The sequence below is a fragment of the Struthio camelus genome, chromosome W (genome assembly GCF_040807025.1).
Source record: "Struthio camelus isolate bStrCam1 chromosome W, bStrCam1.hap1, whole genome shotgun sequence".
In the NCBI taxonomy this organism is placed as follows: domain Eukaryota; kingdom Metazoa; phylum Chordata; class Aves; order Struthioniformes; family Struthionidae; genus Struthio; species Struthio camelus.
The window spans coordinates 35,231,723-35,244,542 of NC_090981.1; the positions used below are offsets into that span (position 1 = coordinate 35,231,723).

The following is a 12,820-nucleotide window of genomic DNA, read 5'->3' on the forward strand; positions in this document are numbered from 1 at the left end:
TTTTTCTCTGATGATTGACAGGGTGTTTTGTTTTTTCATTTTTAACTCTAAATATAGCACATGAGAATCAAAAAATTCTGTAAACTATATTCAAAGGCAGAAATCAATTAGCTCAGCACAAAATACTGCACATCTATCATATCAGATTCATGAAAAATAAAATAAATATGTTTGCTTTTGGAAGTACTTTCCAGAGAAGACCATTTCAGGAACAACACTAAAACCATGCTTCTAGGCTTTGAAACGTGCAAGAGGAGTCAATGGGATGTTATGTGCAGTATGCAGCAATGATGAAACAAATTATACAGACTCTTGCACATTTCAGGTTTAGCTGAAATTATACCCTAACTGTTCTGTAAACCCTTACTTCTCTTAGGAAACTTTACTGGGGTTTTTCATAAGAGGGTTTAGAGGATCAATACCCATTTGGAAAGCTCATGATGCTTTTTCTGTTAAAAAGTGGAACAGAACAATACTGTCAGGATGCTCATCCCCTGATTTCAAGGGGACTTCATTCACATGAATAAGGGCTGCAAGTTCAGGGTAAGGTCTTTTAGATGATTACTCTACATATTTCATTCTTATGCTTTTCTGTAAGCATCTGCTACTGCTCTGTCCGAAACAGGAATGCATGGCTAGGGGGCTGTTTGGTCATATTCAGTAAGGGGTAATAATAATCCTACCAATTTCTTGCCAAGTGCATCCAGAGAACTAACTTGCTCTGAGTTAAAATAATCTCTATGACGTAACAGCATGAAAAAACAGCACTGATGCTTTGCTCCACATGATTTTTATTATTCTCATGGGTTCTTCTGTTGAGGCCTCTTTCTCCTGCCTTTGCTGCCCTAGATCTCTCTGACAACACATCAGGCCAGGGGTGAGAAAGGCATGCTAATATTTTTATCTCACGCAGTATGCAAAGGAACGGAGACGTGCTTAGCATCAGGTCTAGCTGCCTCCAATTTCCCCCTCCTCAAGGCTTAAGAAATTCCTTTAGAGCTGAGTTGACTAGGGGTATCTAACGGTTTCATACATATCTCTTCGGCCTCCTGCCCCTAGATTCATAGCAAGATGTCCTAAAGTGTTACACATCCACTGATCACTACCTGATTTAATAATCTTATGCTTGAAACAAACCTACACTGCCACCAACACTTCCCGTATCTGATAAGTTCTGCTTTCCATTTGGTAACTTTGAGACTGGTATCTTCTACACAGGGTCCCTCTCCCACCTTTTCATCACTGTTATTAGGTTACAATACTGTAGGAGATGACTGTTATTGAAGTCTGTAGAACTATCACATTGAAATATGGAAGAATCCAGTTTCTTACTGGACAAACCTGCCCTCTCTTATTCCTACAAGTTATAGATGGAATGAATCCTTCCTCTTCTTGTTTTTAACTTCATAATGCATTAGAATGCATGTATCATAACATCATACATGCATTAAAAAATGCCAGCACAGAAGAGCATTTTTGTGCCTAGCAAGGTAGATATCTGTAAACTGATCTAGCTTTTTAAATTATTTGAGCATAAACAATTCAGATGTAAAGATTCTCTGTGATGGAAAAATATGAAATAAATTGGTGTCTTGTCACCATGTGAAATTCCATTGAAATACCCCAATTTATGCCAGTTATTGGAAGACAAGCACTTATTTCTTTCACTGTCTTCAGAAAAACGTATCACAGAATATTCTGAGTTAGAAAACATACTAACCACAGTATTAAGCACATTTTCAGGCAGAAAATATGAGTGTAAAATGTTCACAAAAACATGGTCCTGTGGTTATGCTAAGAAGAAATGAAAAAAATGCAAAATAAATATTCAAGTTTAGAATTTATGCTAAATGAACTTGCAATAATTGTGTGCTAAAAAAATAAATCATGTTAACCCACTTGACTGAGACTTACATGGCTTCTCTTCTTAGAAAAAGAACCCTCATAAACCACAGCCCAATTATTCAATTTCCCTTACTAATTATGGAAACTACTCATTTCTTGGCCTCAAGCACTAGATGATGTATCTCTGAAGGGCAACACAAGATTTATCATAATCTGAGTCTCTCTTTATTTAATGAGAATAAAAATAAATACTTTAGAAGTTCCAGTGTTACAAGTAACTTTGGATTCTAGGTTCAATTTGATTGATGAGTTCTCTTATACTGAATATTACAATTCAAAGCACTTTCAATTCTAAGACAGTCGCAAAGATTGTGGTGTTCATTAAATATAACAAAACACAAGTACAAATAAAGAGCAAATTTGTCACAAGCTCTAACAAGACTAAAACCCATCCCCTATTGCCCAGCATAACTTGCTTTGACTATCACAACTTAGGGATGTTCATCCACCATGATCCAATTTAAAAAAGCATTTAAACACACACTTAACTCCATCCTCGTTCAGATAAACACCAAAACTCATGCTTCACCTGGTTTCACATGCATTCCAGCATCGTCCCAAACTAGTGGGTAGGAGGTGCTTAAATAGAAGAGGACAACGCCGAGGAAGATCTACAGAGCTGACTGGGCACAAATAAGGTAAGTTGGATTCTGTAATGGGCTTTAGAAAGTTCTTTTTCACCTTGAAGCAAAGGAAAAAAAAATCAGATTAAAAACATCCTTTTTGAAAGCAGTAAGAGCAGCTCTTGGAAGAGTTTCATCCATGTCTACCTTTTACCTTGAGCTAGAGGAAACAGGCAGAATTCATCTGACTAAAGGATATTTCTACAGTGAAGATGTCTACATCTGAGCCTCTACAGTCACTGGACAGAATCATCTCTGTGGCACAGCTGAGTTCATCACAGAGCAGATATCTAAAATATGTCAGCAGGATCACCTCCTAAAAGCACCTATTTTTTTTTTCCCACTGTCTACAAAAGGAGCTTAGGGTGACTAACTCAGGCACAGCTTTCTATAGCTGTAGACAGCTCAAGTTAGGCAAGACAAATCCCACACAAACTGTCTCAGTGTAGCCCAAACTATTTTCTGGTAGCAAAAGATATTATTCACTTTCAACATCAAATATAAAAGCTATAGGAAATAACTTACTATAGAATGGGCAAAAATCTCAGATTCTTTGTGTAAAACTGGCAGCCAACTAAGAAAGAATGCTGTATTGTGATGGCCTGCAAACTTTGTGCACGTTTTTTTATCAGACGTTTTGCAAGCTATTTTGGTAACACTTACCTCAGGTTGTTTTTCCACACTGTTTGTTGTTCTTGTTTTAATCAACTGTTCATTTTCCTCTCATAGATTTCGCTGCTAGATTTTATCCTGCTGTTCAGGAAATTGAGAGGATTGTCTGTAGCTTAAGTTCCACCACTGCATACACTGAACTACAACAGGGTGATCAGCAAGTGTTTGGGCACTTATACGCTGTTATCATAAGCACAAACCCCTTCTTTCTGAAGCGCATCATTCTCTGCTCAAATAAGAAGAGGGCTATAGAGACATTTGTTTAAACAAACAGAACCATGCCTATATTCCAGCATGAACATGAATTTTCTAAAGAAATTCTTCCATTATCAGTTTCTCTCAAACATAGCTTTTTCTGTGAAAAAGTTATTGATAATATTCTGATTGACTTCTGGAGCAATTTTCATCTACTCCCTCACCAGAATGATATCACCATTGCTAAGGGAAATGCTTTGCGAGTTAGTACCCCATGCATGGGTATTTCAGTATGGGTCGTGTCCAAGGGAAAGAAGGAGAAGTTGTAGCAAATTAGCCTTGAAACTTGTAAGCCCAGGCAAATTGAATTAAATGGACAAAATCCATAAAAGAAGAAACAGTAGGTAATAAAGATCATAAGAGGTCTATTAAAAGGAAATCAAAGAACAGTCAGAGATATCCAGTGCTGAAGAGGTATCTGAGAGATAGCTTAAAGGAAAGTTAGCAGATGTAATCAAAAAAGTAAAAAAATGTAAGGACTAACCAAAAAGAGTAATGGTTATAGATACATGATCACTAGTTAATGGTCTTAACAGATGAGAGAATCAAATATAGCACGTTGAAACAAAATTATACTACTTCTCTGGTTCTCCTCTGAGCTCTAGTTGAGCATCATCAACTTCCTTTCCAAAAATAAACATAACTTAACGAGGAGAAACAACCTAGTACTTTTTTCTTTTATAAAAAGCACTATTTTGACAATCTAAGATATTAATACCAAGCATCTGGCACCATTAATGTCAGATGTTAACTGAATATCTGTACTAGAGCAGCAGTGTCTCCTGTAGTAACATGAGAGGGGAAGAGGGGAGGAGGGGAAGAGGTACACATCTCTTATGTAGTTATGTACAGGTTTTTCTCTACCAAAGAAAATTGATCCTCCCATAGAAATTTACTGATGATGTACTATGCAGATATGATTTGAACAATGCAAACTATTGCTTGTAGGAAGAGGACTAGTATATTCTTATTATTTGTTGAGAAAAAAGAAAGGGTAGAATGACATTACCCATGCTTTTTGCCAAAATATCCATTTAAATTGTCTACTTCTTGTAATACGGTCTTGCTGTAATACCATATTGTTAGCTACTACCACCTGACTTTGCATAAGCATAATCTTCTCTAGCTTTGTCTACATTTAAGAACACTAGAGAACGTTGTTTGAGCTGGAATTTGAAAGGCACTGTTGGCACTAGCTCAGTGCAAGTTTGTTGTTCTTGTTGTTTTTGTAATAGCTTGGTAACTTTGTACAGATCATTAAATAACAGAGAAGGCATAGGAAGTGTTAAGTATTTGCAGTCATTAATCTTAGTTGCGCTTAGAATATAATGCTGTGACACAACGGTACTTAAGTTACAGGGACACATTTTGGATTGTAAACCTGACATAGCTTAGTATTCTGTTTTTCATGAATCAGTTCTGCTTATTGACCACCTATGGAACCCTGTACAAAAGCAAAAAGAACTACTCTCCAATAAATGTAACGTGGCAAAATACAATACTTTTCAGATGCTAACAAAGAAAGTATCTGTGCACCAAAAATGCCACCCATTATGAATTAGGCTAAGTCCTATGAAGGCAATACATATATCCACATTTTTATCCATTTGTAACAGAAATCAAAGACCATAGCCACGTGAACTAAATTGTTAATTATACATTGAATATGCATTAGCTCAAAGGTAAATGCTTCACAATCTGTCCCTATATCCAAAAGGGAAACAAAGCGAAAAACAAAAAGCCCTCTACAATACTGCTGGAAGAGTGGCAACCAAGGAATACTGGAAAGCTTAAACTAAAATTTGACCCTGAAAATTATGTGGCTCAGATCCTCATTAAACATACACTTTAGATAGGATATCATCAAGATACCATCCAAATGTGTGCAACCATTTCCAAACTAAAACAACTTGCTAGGCTTTCTTAATTTCTCCAGTTGTCTTCTGAAGTCACAACATACACTCTCACTGGCCTACGGCCACTGGGGCCACGTACCAAATCTGCAGGTTTGAGAGACTGTTTCTTACAGTAACCAAAATCTCTAGCCAGTTTTAGAAGTAGTCCGAACAGACAACTTAATTTTGCTGGAAACTGAAATTAAAAATTGTAACATTGAGGAAAAATACACCTCTGTATTTCTCAGCAGTAAAAATGTATAAACATTTCAGAATAGGTTCCCACACTTTGCAAAGTAGAGCATAAAGAAAGGGTTTTTGGGTTCCCCCCCCCCCCCCAGGGAAATAAGGACACAAAACAAAATAAACCCCATAAAAGGATATGCAGAGTATCAGTGAAAAAAGTGAATCAAGTAACCGAACGGAACAAACATATAATCAGCATAAAATCTAGCCTATGCATTTTCACCAGATGAACGTATATAAGTAAATACCTATTAATTAATATATAAATGCATACAATAAAATACATTATATTGTAAATGCAATTTCAGAAAAGAAATATGTGCTTTTCAGGAGTGAGGTGCAGAAGTTTAATTTCTCCAATTTGCTGGCCTTTCAATAACTTAAAGGAGAAGTAGTTTGATATCTCATTTTAGAATCTATAAGAGCAAAGGCAAACTAAAGACTCAACATCATCTTGGAAATAAATAAATAAAATAAATATCTTCTGAAGCACCTCAAAGTGCAGGTAAAATATGATTTTTTTTATGCAATGAGCTAATTAATAAACAAAAAAAAGTAGCAATTTACACAGATGCCCCGTCAAACACTACAGGGGAAGCACAGATGGGGCATCATCAAGTGGCATAAATGCTCTAGTACTCATTTGTAAAATCTGCATAATTCTTCTGAACATCTGAAGGCCTGCAAAAAAACACATGTTAAAACATAATGATGGAAATACCACCACATATTAAAAATTGCAAAAATATATATGTGTATATATGATGTTGAGGCAAGGAATGCTGTTTAGGTCATGGCTGCTTCATAAGCTATGAAATTTAGGAAAGAAAATATGGTACAGAGACAAAAGGATTTCCTGTGGAAAAAACACTAAATATTAGGTCCTTCTAGCTTGAGCTTAATGCAGTTGAATATTTACTTTTTCAGGAAGACTGTAGGATTTCCAAAGTTTTGGTCACTTGGCACTTTCAGGCTCATTTTATCTGTCTTAATTCTTTTGTTTTTTCAAACTCCCATAGCTCATTTTAATTTAATTTCCGTGGAGAGTCATCCCTGGATTGTATTTATTTTTGGATCCTCGGTTTGGTTCAAAGGAAAAACTTTCATTTATGATCACAGTTCACTGCACCATTACAGCTTTTGAAAAAGACGGTAAAATGTAACATCTTTTTCATTTAATTTTTCCATTTAAGAGTCATAACTAAAACGTCATCAGCATTTAAACAGGAAAGAATTGCATATCACACTGTGCTATAGCACCAAATATCTGGATCAAACGTTGCACTGTTCTCAGGTGTATTTTTGTCTATCCTTTCCCTTAAAAAGCAGGAGCAAAAATCAAGACGAAAGCAGAAAGCTGCACCAACTCTGGTTTAAAGTAAAAACCACAAAACTGTTTCAGCATTTTTATATTAAACTTTCAGTTTCTTGAATATGCTCCTGAGCCCTCCAGATTGGCAAAAAACATTCAAACAGACTAGGAAATGAGACAAACGTATTTTCTATTTTATTAGAAAACACATTAGTAAAATATCATGCTTCTCTTTCTGTGAGAGGAGCAAAATCCTGCTTCTTCCGAGAGGCTTTTTGTTGGTTTGTTTGCTTCTATTGAGTGATCCTTGGCTGTACAGTGGAAAGGGCATTCCTTTTGGACTTTAAAGGTAAAGTAGAAAAAAATGACATAAAAGCCTCACTTAGATTTGATTGATGCACTCTCATATTTGAAGTTCACTCACTGCTTTGTGCAAGACGACTGGGGTCACCCCATCCAGTCCTCTAATGAGACTGCGCATGAACACTTGCAGGTTTGTAGGCCTCATTTTAATCAAAGATTGAGAAACACTCCTGACTGATAGTCTTCAGGATCAGATCTAAACAGAAGATAATGTGCTTGATTCGGCCTCTGAAGGTGGGTTGAACAAACCTTTGTGATGTATTGGAGCATTTGCGAAGTGCAAGTGCACGTGGTGTGGTTCCTATTTCTGTCGGCAAATACAAATTTTTCACTCAGCAGGCATAATCAGAGCTAACTGGAGAGGAGAAATAACAAAAACTCAACAGCCCTTAGCAACTCAGCATGGCATAGAGGGATTTAAGACTTTAGCATTTTATCTCTATCAGTATGAAAATGTATGAGGAAATCTGAACTTTGGAAGTGCAAATAAACACATTTAACACATTATAAACCACCTATTCTACCAATGACTCCTGCGTCTTTTCTTTTTCTATTTCTCCCTCACCAGCCTCTCTCTCCTAAAATAATAAAGCTGGTTCATTAATTTGGGTTTATATGAAAAACATTCTGTTTTGACAGTTAGTTTAGAGGTAAGGGCTGAAGTGTGCATGGCCTATTGTTAGCATCTCTAAACTGATAATGAAGACAAAATGATGTTCTGCATTCATAATGTTTTGCTTCTCTGCAGCTCCTGTTTGCTTCCCTTTTTTGGCCGAGAGAAGAATTCAAGGCTCCAGTGCTTGAGGTTGCTGAGGATGCGATGACAATAAAAGTGTTAGGTATCCTACCTAAATCTAATTTAGAAGCTGCAACAGTAAAATTCACTCTGTAGTTTTAACTTTTGAAATTTACTTTGCCTCCTAGGAACTACTGTGTAAATGGATGTGGTTTACAACTTCTGATATTTCAGTATGTGTGAATATCTGTATATAAGTAGGGACTTTCAAAAGGAAAAGAAGGAATTTTTACATGGGATAGTAGACTACAGAGAGAATGTGAGAAAAAATAAATTCAAAAGCTTAGATGAACACATATAAACATTTGAAATACTTAAGGTTTAATATGTGGGTTCTTTCTCAGCTCCCTTTCCTGTCACCTCCCAGTTACTACATTTGTTTTCTGTATCTCGCCTCCTTATTGCTTAACCTGCATCTGTTATATCTCCTCCATGAGGTATTTTTCTGCACTGTGTTGGCCTCTGTCCTTACAGCAAATAAGCTGCACTCCTGCGTCCTCTGAACTGCATTGTTAGACTGGATATCACATGCTATGGAATTTGCATTTCATCACTGGGTGATGAAGTTTCATCATTTACCTCCCACGAAAATGTACTAAGAAGCACTTCTTTGCAAGAACAACAGAATGAGCTTGGATTTCGTAGCCAAGCAACTAAATAATAAGAAAAAAAGAAAAATAAAAGGAAACCATTTAAAATGCCCTAAATTCAGAATGACTCCTCTGATTTACTCCAGATTTACCCTCAAAAAACTATTTTTGGTAAAGACATACCACGGAAGCTTCGAAGAGACTGCTTCCGTGTGGGAAAATTTAGAAACGTAGAATTAGAAATCAAGCTTATAATGGCAAACGTACATAACTACAGAATGACTAAAGTGCATGAAATAAACTAGTGAATGGCTTCAGACTGCACAAATAGAAAACAGCAGATTTCCACTTCTCTGCCAAAATTTGCCTGAAGACACTGTACCTGTTAGTACTTATTTTGTTATCAGACACCAGGTTGTTAGGATCACTATTTGTTTCCATACCCACTGAGTTGTATTCTGTTACTTTTAGCATGCCACTATTAAAATCTTTTACCGAGTCGATTTAACTGCTAATCACTCACTCAAAGCTGAAAGCAAAAACTCCTTATGAATCATTCTGTAGGTATTAAGAGACAATAAAGTCTTTCACATCTTCTGGATTAATTCTTTCTCTCTGGATAATATCCCTTATTTTAGTTTCTGTGTTTATCCTCTGAAAACAACTAACCCTCCTTCCAATTGCATTACTCTAGAAACACCCCACCCACTGTTCTTTTCCTCCACACTTTACACCTCAGTACAAAAAGCATCCTTAAATCTTTGCTAGCTCATGGGCAACAATATTGAAGAAGAAAAATGCTGTGGGCAAGGGCATAACTTGCTGTCCAAGATAACCTGAGCTGTGTGTGACAGGTACGGCAGCTCCATTTTAACTTCCCCGCTGAGAGTTCAAGCTGATGCATTGTACCTCCTAGGGGCAGATACTGAATTTGAGTAGAGCAGTAGCAGCCTCCAGCTGAGGTACAGAAATTCCCTAAATTAAGGCAGTTCAACCGTCCAATCGCCATTCGCAGTGTGGATAGGTAACTAGTGAAAAGCACGTCTGAAAACTCAGCCTAGAGACAGGAGAAGCTCAGGCTGGAAACTGCGATCCAAATCAGCCATATCCTGAGGACAGGCCTGCTTTCAACTAGCCAGTCTGCAGACACTGAGATCAGGAATGCTCCTCTTTGCGAGCCTTTCTTTAGGGACGAATGGAAGTGCTTCCACCTGCCTGATGCTCTTACGTGATTGCCTAAGTTCATCCATTAATTCTAGGAATAAAGGAAGGCTCCTTCCTCTTTGAATATTTGACCAGCACTAGAACCAGCCTGTTTATATTGGTCATTCTTATTAAAGAGAACATTTCCTCCATCACCAAAGCCCTCGCACAAAGCAACCCACTGCGTTTTGTATGAAGGCTATGTTGGGTGCTTAGAGGAATGCCAACCTCAGCGATGTCCTTACTGGATTTCTTTAGTCATGGCTAACTAAACAGCGCCGAGCATGGACAAGATGCATAGCTCTGCACTAGGGAAAGTTTTATTAGGGAAATTTCAGGGAAATTAATGGTCACTCCTGCTCATCACATACATAAAGACAAACATTCTTCAGGTTATTTCCTGAAAAACCACAGCATTTCAGAAAATATCACCTAGCGTATCAATTATTCAGCATTATACTAACAAGAAAAAGAGAATAAGATAGCTTTTCTGTATAGATAGCTGATGTTTGTTAACGTTTTCTCTTCCATTGGAAGCAGTCATCTCCTCACCTCATGTCCTTTTCTAATTTACCTTAGGGCTTTCCTAATTTCTTGGTGAACTTCCAGTTTGGATTGCTTCACTAGTCAGACCTTATCCAAAAAGTGCTTATTAGAGTCTGAGTTAAGAGTTGCCACAAATGTAAATTTCAATTTAAAAAACCCAGCATCTGTGTTTTTGTAAAATATTTGTTTTCTAATAGCTGATTTATCTTCATTTGGGTGATTTTTCCAACATTAACAGCACTTACTGTATTCACAGATTATTTGCTTAAATGCTAGTCAGGTGTTATATTGAAAAAAACAATTATATGCCAAACAGTATTAGCAAAAGCAACTGGTTGTGGGGAAGGCAGCTAGGCCCTGCTCATTTGAAAAGATCGCTTGAACTACATAAATTAGTGAAGTAAAAATAAGAGATCAGAGAGAAGAAAAGTTTGGTGAGGCATGGATGAATATTGATTAAAAAAAGTTCTTATTCCACAGTTACTAAACTCCTGCTTGACTTCTTTCTCTTCCTGAACTGTACTTACTGCTATAGGTAGCCTTTCCTTAAGCTTCACAGAGAGGCAATACAAGTCTGGGTGAGATAACAAAGGATATGGCAGTAGTAAAAAGGTCTTGTCTAAAGAGAAATTAGTGCGCTTGAAAGTATGGGGTTAAATTCCCCTATTAATTTCAGTAGTGCAGCTTTACTGAAAATCAGTGGGGATACAGTGACAAAAGAGAAGAAAATGTGCCCTTATATGCTCACTGTGGTCCATGTGGTGCATAGTCAGTGGACCTGCTTTTTGTTCACACCCAATGACTTGTTATCATTTGCTAAAATGAAACAACTTATTAAGATTCATACTGCTATTATAGCAATGTCTGCATGTAATAATACAACACATTATTATATTAGTATCCCACAAACTCTTTTTTACACCATCAAATTACATATGTAAATCAAAGTGAGACATCCTGCTTCTTAGATACACCAATATGATACGATAAAAATAAACTAGTGGCATTCTTTCTCTCTGAGGGCAGGAACATGCAGTTCAGAAAAAGATTCATGACAGTTCAAGACAGAAAATTTTAGAATAAAATTTAGGATAGAATAAAATGTCATTCAACTACTGTCTTCCTAAGCTCAGGAATTCATTTTTTGCATTTACACTAAAATATAATGTTTCCAACCTTTCACATTATTTTCAATGGGCTACAACAATTTTCAATATAATAAAACTGCAGAAAGATTAATATTAATATATTTAAATTAAGGTAATGGCCACAAGTTTTCTGACATGTATAAAGATCTGCACGGCATTGGATACAATAAGGTGTTATAAATAAGTGAATTTATAATTAAAATACATTTATTTAAATATAGCAGCACGGTAACGTTTTCTATTTACCTGCATTGGCGTTCCAAGGAAAGCTGTGAGTAGAGTCACCGATGAGGAAGAGCCTTTGGGGGAAAAGGCTATAATAATAAAAGTAGCTATCTCTTATGTAGAACAAACAGAAAGAGGGAAAACCATTTGTAGAGGCTCTTGAAGAAAAATATCAGCACCTATGCTAGATAACCAGATACAAATAGAGGCTTACCTAATTTCTGCTTATCTGGTACCTTCCAGCTATAGTAGGAACACTACTTTCTTTAGTAACTGAAGACAGAACGAACATGACACCTATAGTAATAAACAATCTGAAGAAGAAAAAAAACGTGATTTACTGTAGTATTTTGTTTTGCTTAATTTGGCTACAGGTTGGCTCCCTGTTTATGATTTGAACATATTCTTGTTAGAGCAATGGCTAATTTCACTGATGCAGGGACGGTGCCAGGAGCAGTGACACAGCCAAGTTGGCTTAGGTTATGGACCAGCCCCCTCCCCCCGGCCAGACAGCTGCCACACTCCCATCCACCTTTCATCATCTTCTTTAGGACCTGGCAGAAACGTTAGTAAAAAAAACCCACACTTGCCTGTAACGGATTCTGGGATGTACCGCTCCAGTTAACAGCATTTCAGTGTTTTCCCTGGAAGTTTTGCCCACAGAAAATTTGTGCGCGCATCTATGCTGTTCTGCATGTGCTCAGTGGCACAAGGAATTAAATAAAGAAAAGCTTAACTAACCTGGCCAGTCTTCTAGGCTACTTAGTGAGAAATGCACAGTGCCCAATTTAGAAGTGGGTACTAGAATACCAATGACTGTAAACAGACACTAGATAGTTTGCACTTGGCATTACTTCATTTGGAAAAGAGATACAATATTAACAGAGAAAGACTGATAGTTTTACTGAAATGTTTTCCTTTCAATAAATAGAAATTAAAAAGTGAAACTTTTTAAAATGAAGCGCACTTTTTGTTATGCAGTTGTGATAAAGTTAGTAAAAATACACAGTAAGTTCATGTTTTCTCACTGCAGTAAAGGAT

At 36.8% G+C, this 12,820-nt stretch overlaps 1 long non-coding RNA gene across 2 annotated transcripts in view; it reads right to left on the reverse strand.

Annotated features, from left to right (window-relative positions):
* The window catches only part of LOC104150203 (uncharacterized), a 35,446-nt gene extending 23,197 nt beyond the window's left edge, over window positions 1-12,249 (reverse strand). Inside the window, exon 1 of one of the 2 annotated variants that reach the window (XR_011137590.1) lies at window positions 11,801-12,249. This is a non-coding gene — a long non-coding RNA (uncharacterized lncRNA). Of the gene's footprint in view, window positions 1-2,434; window positions 3,534-11,800 lie in introns of those variants that run through there. The other variant, XR_011137589.1, reaches the window with a different exon arrangement.
* Window positions 12,250-12,820: the final 571 nt, after the last annotated feature.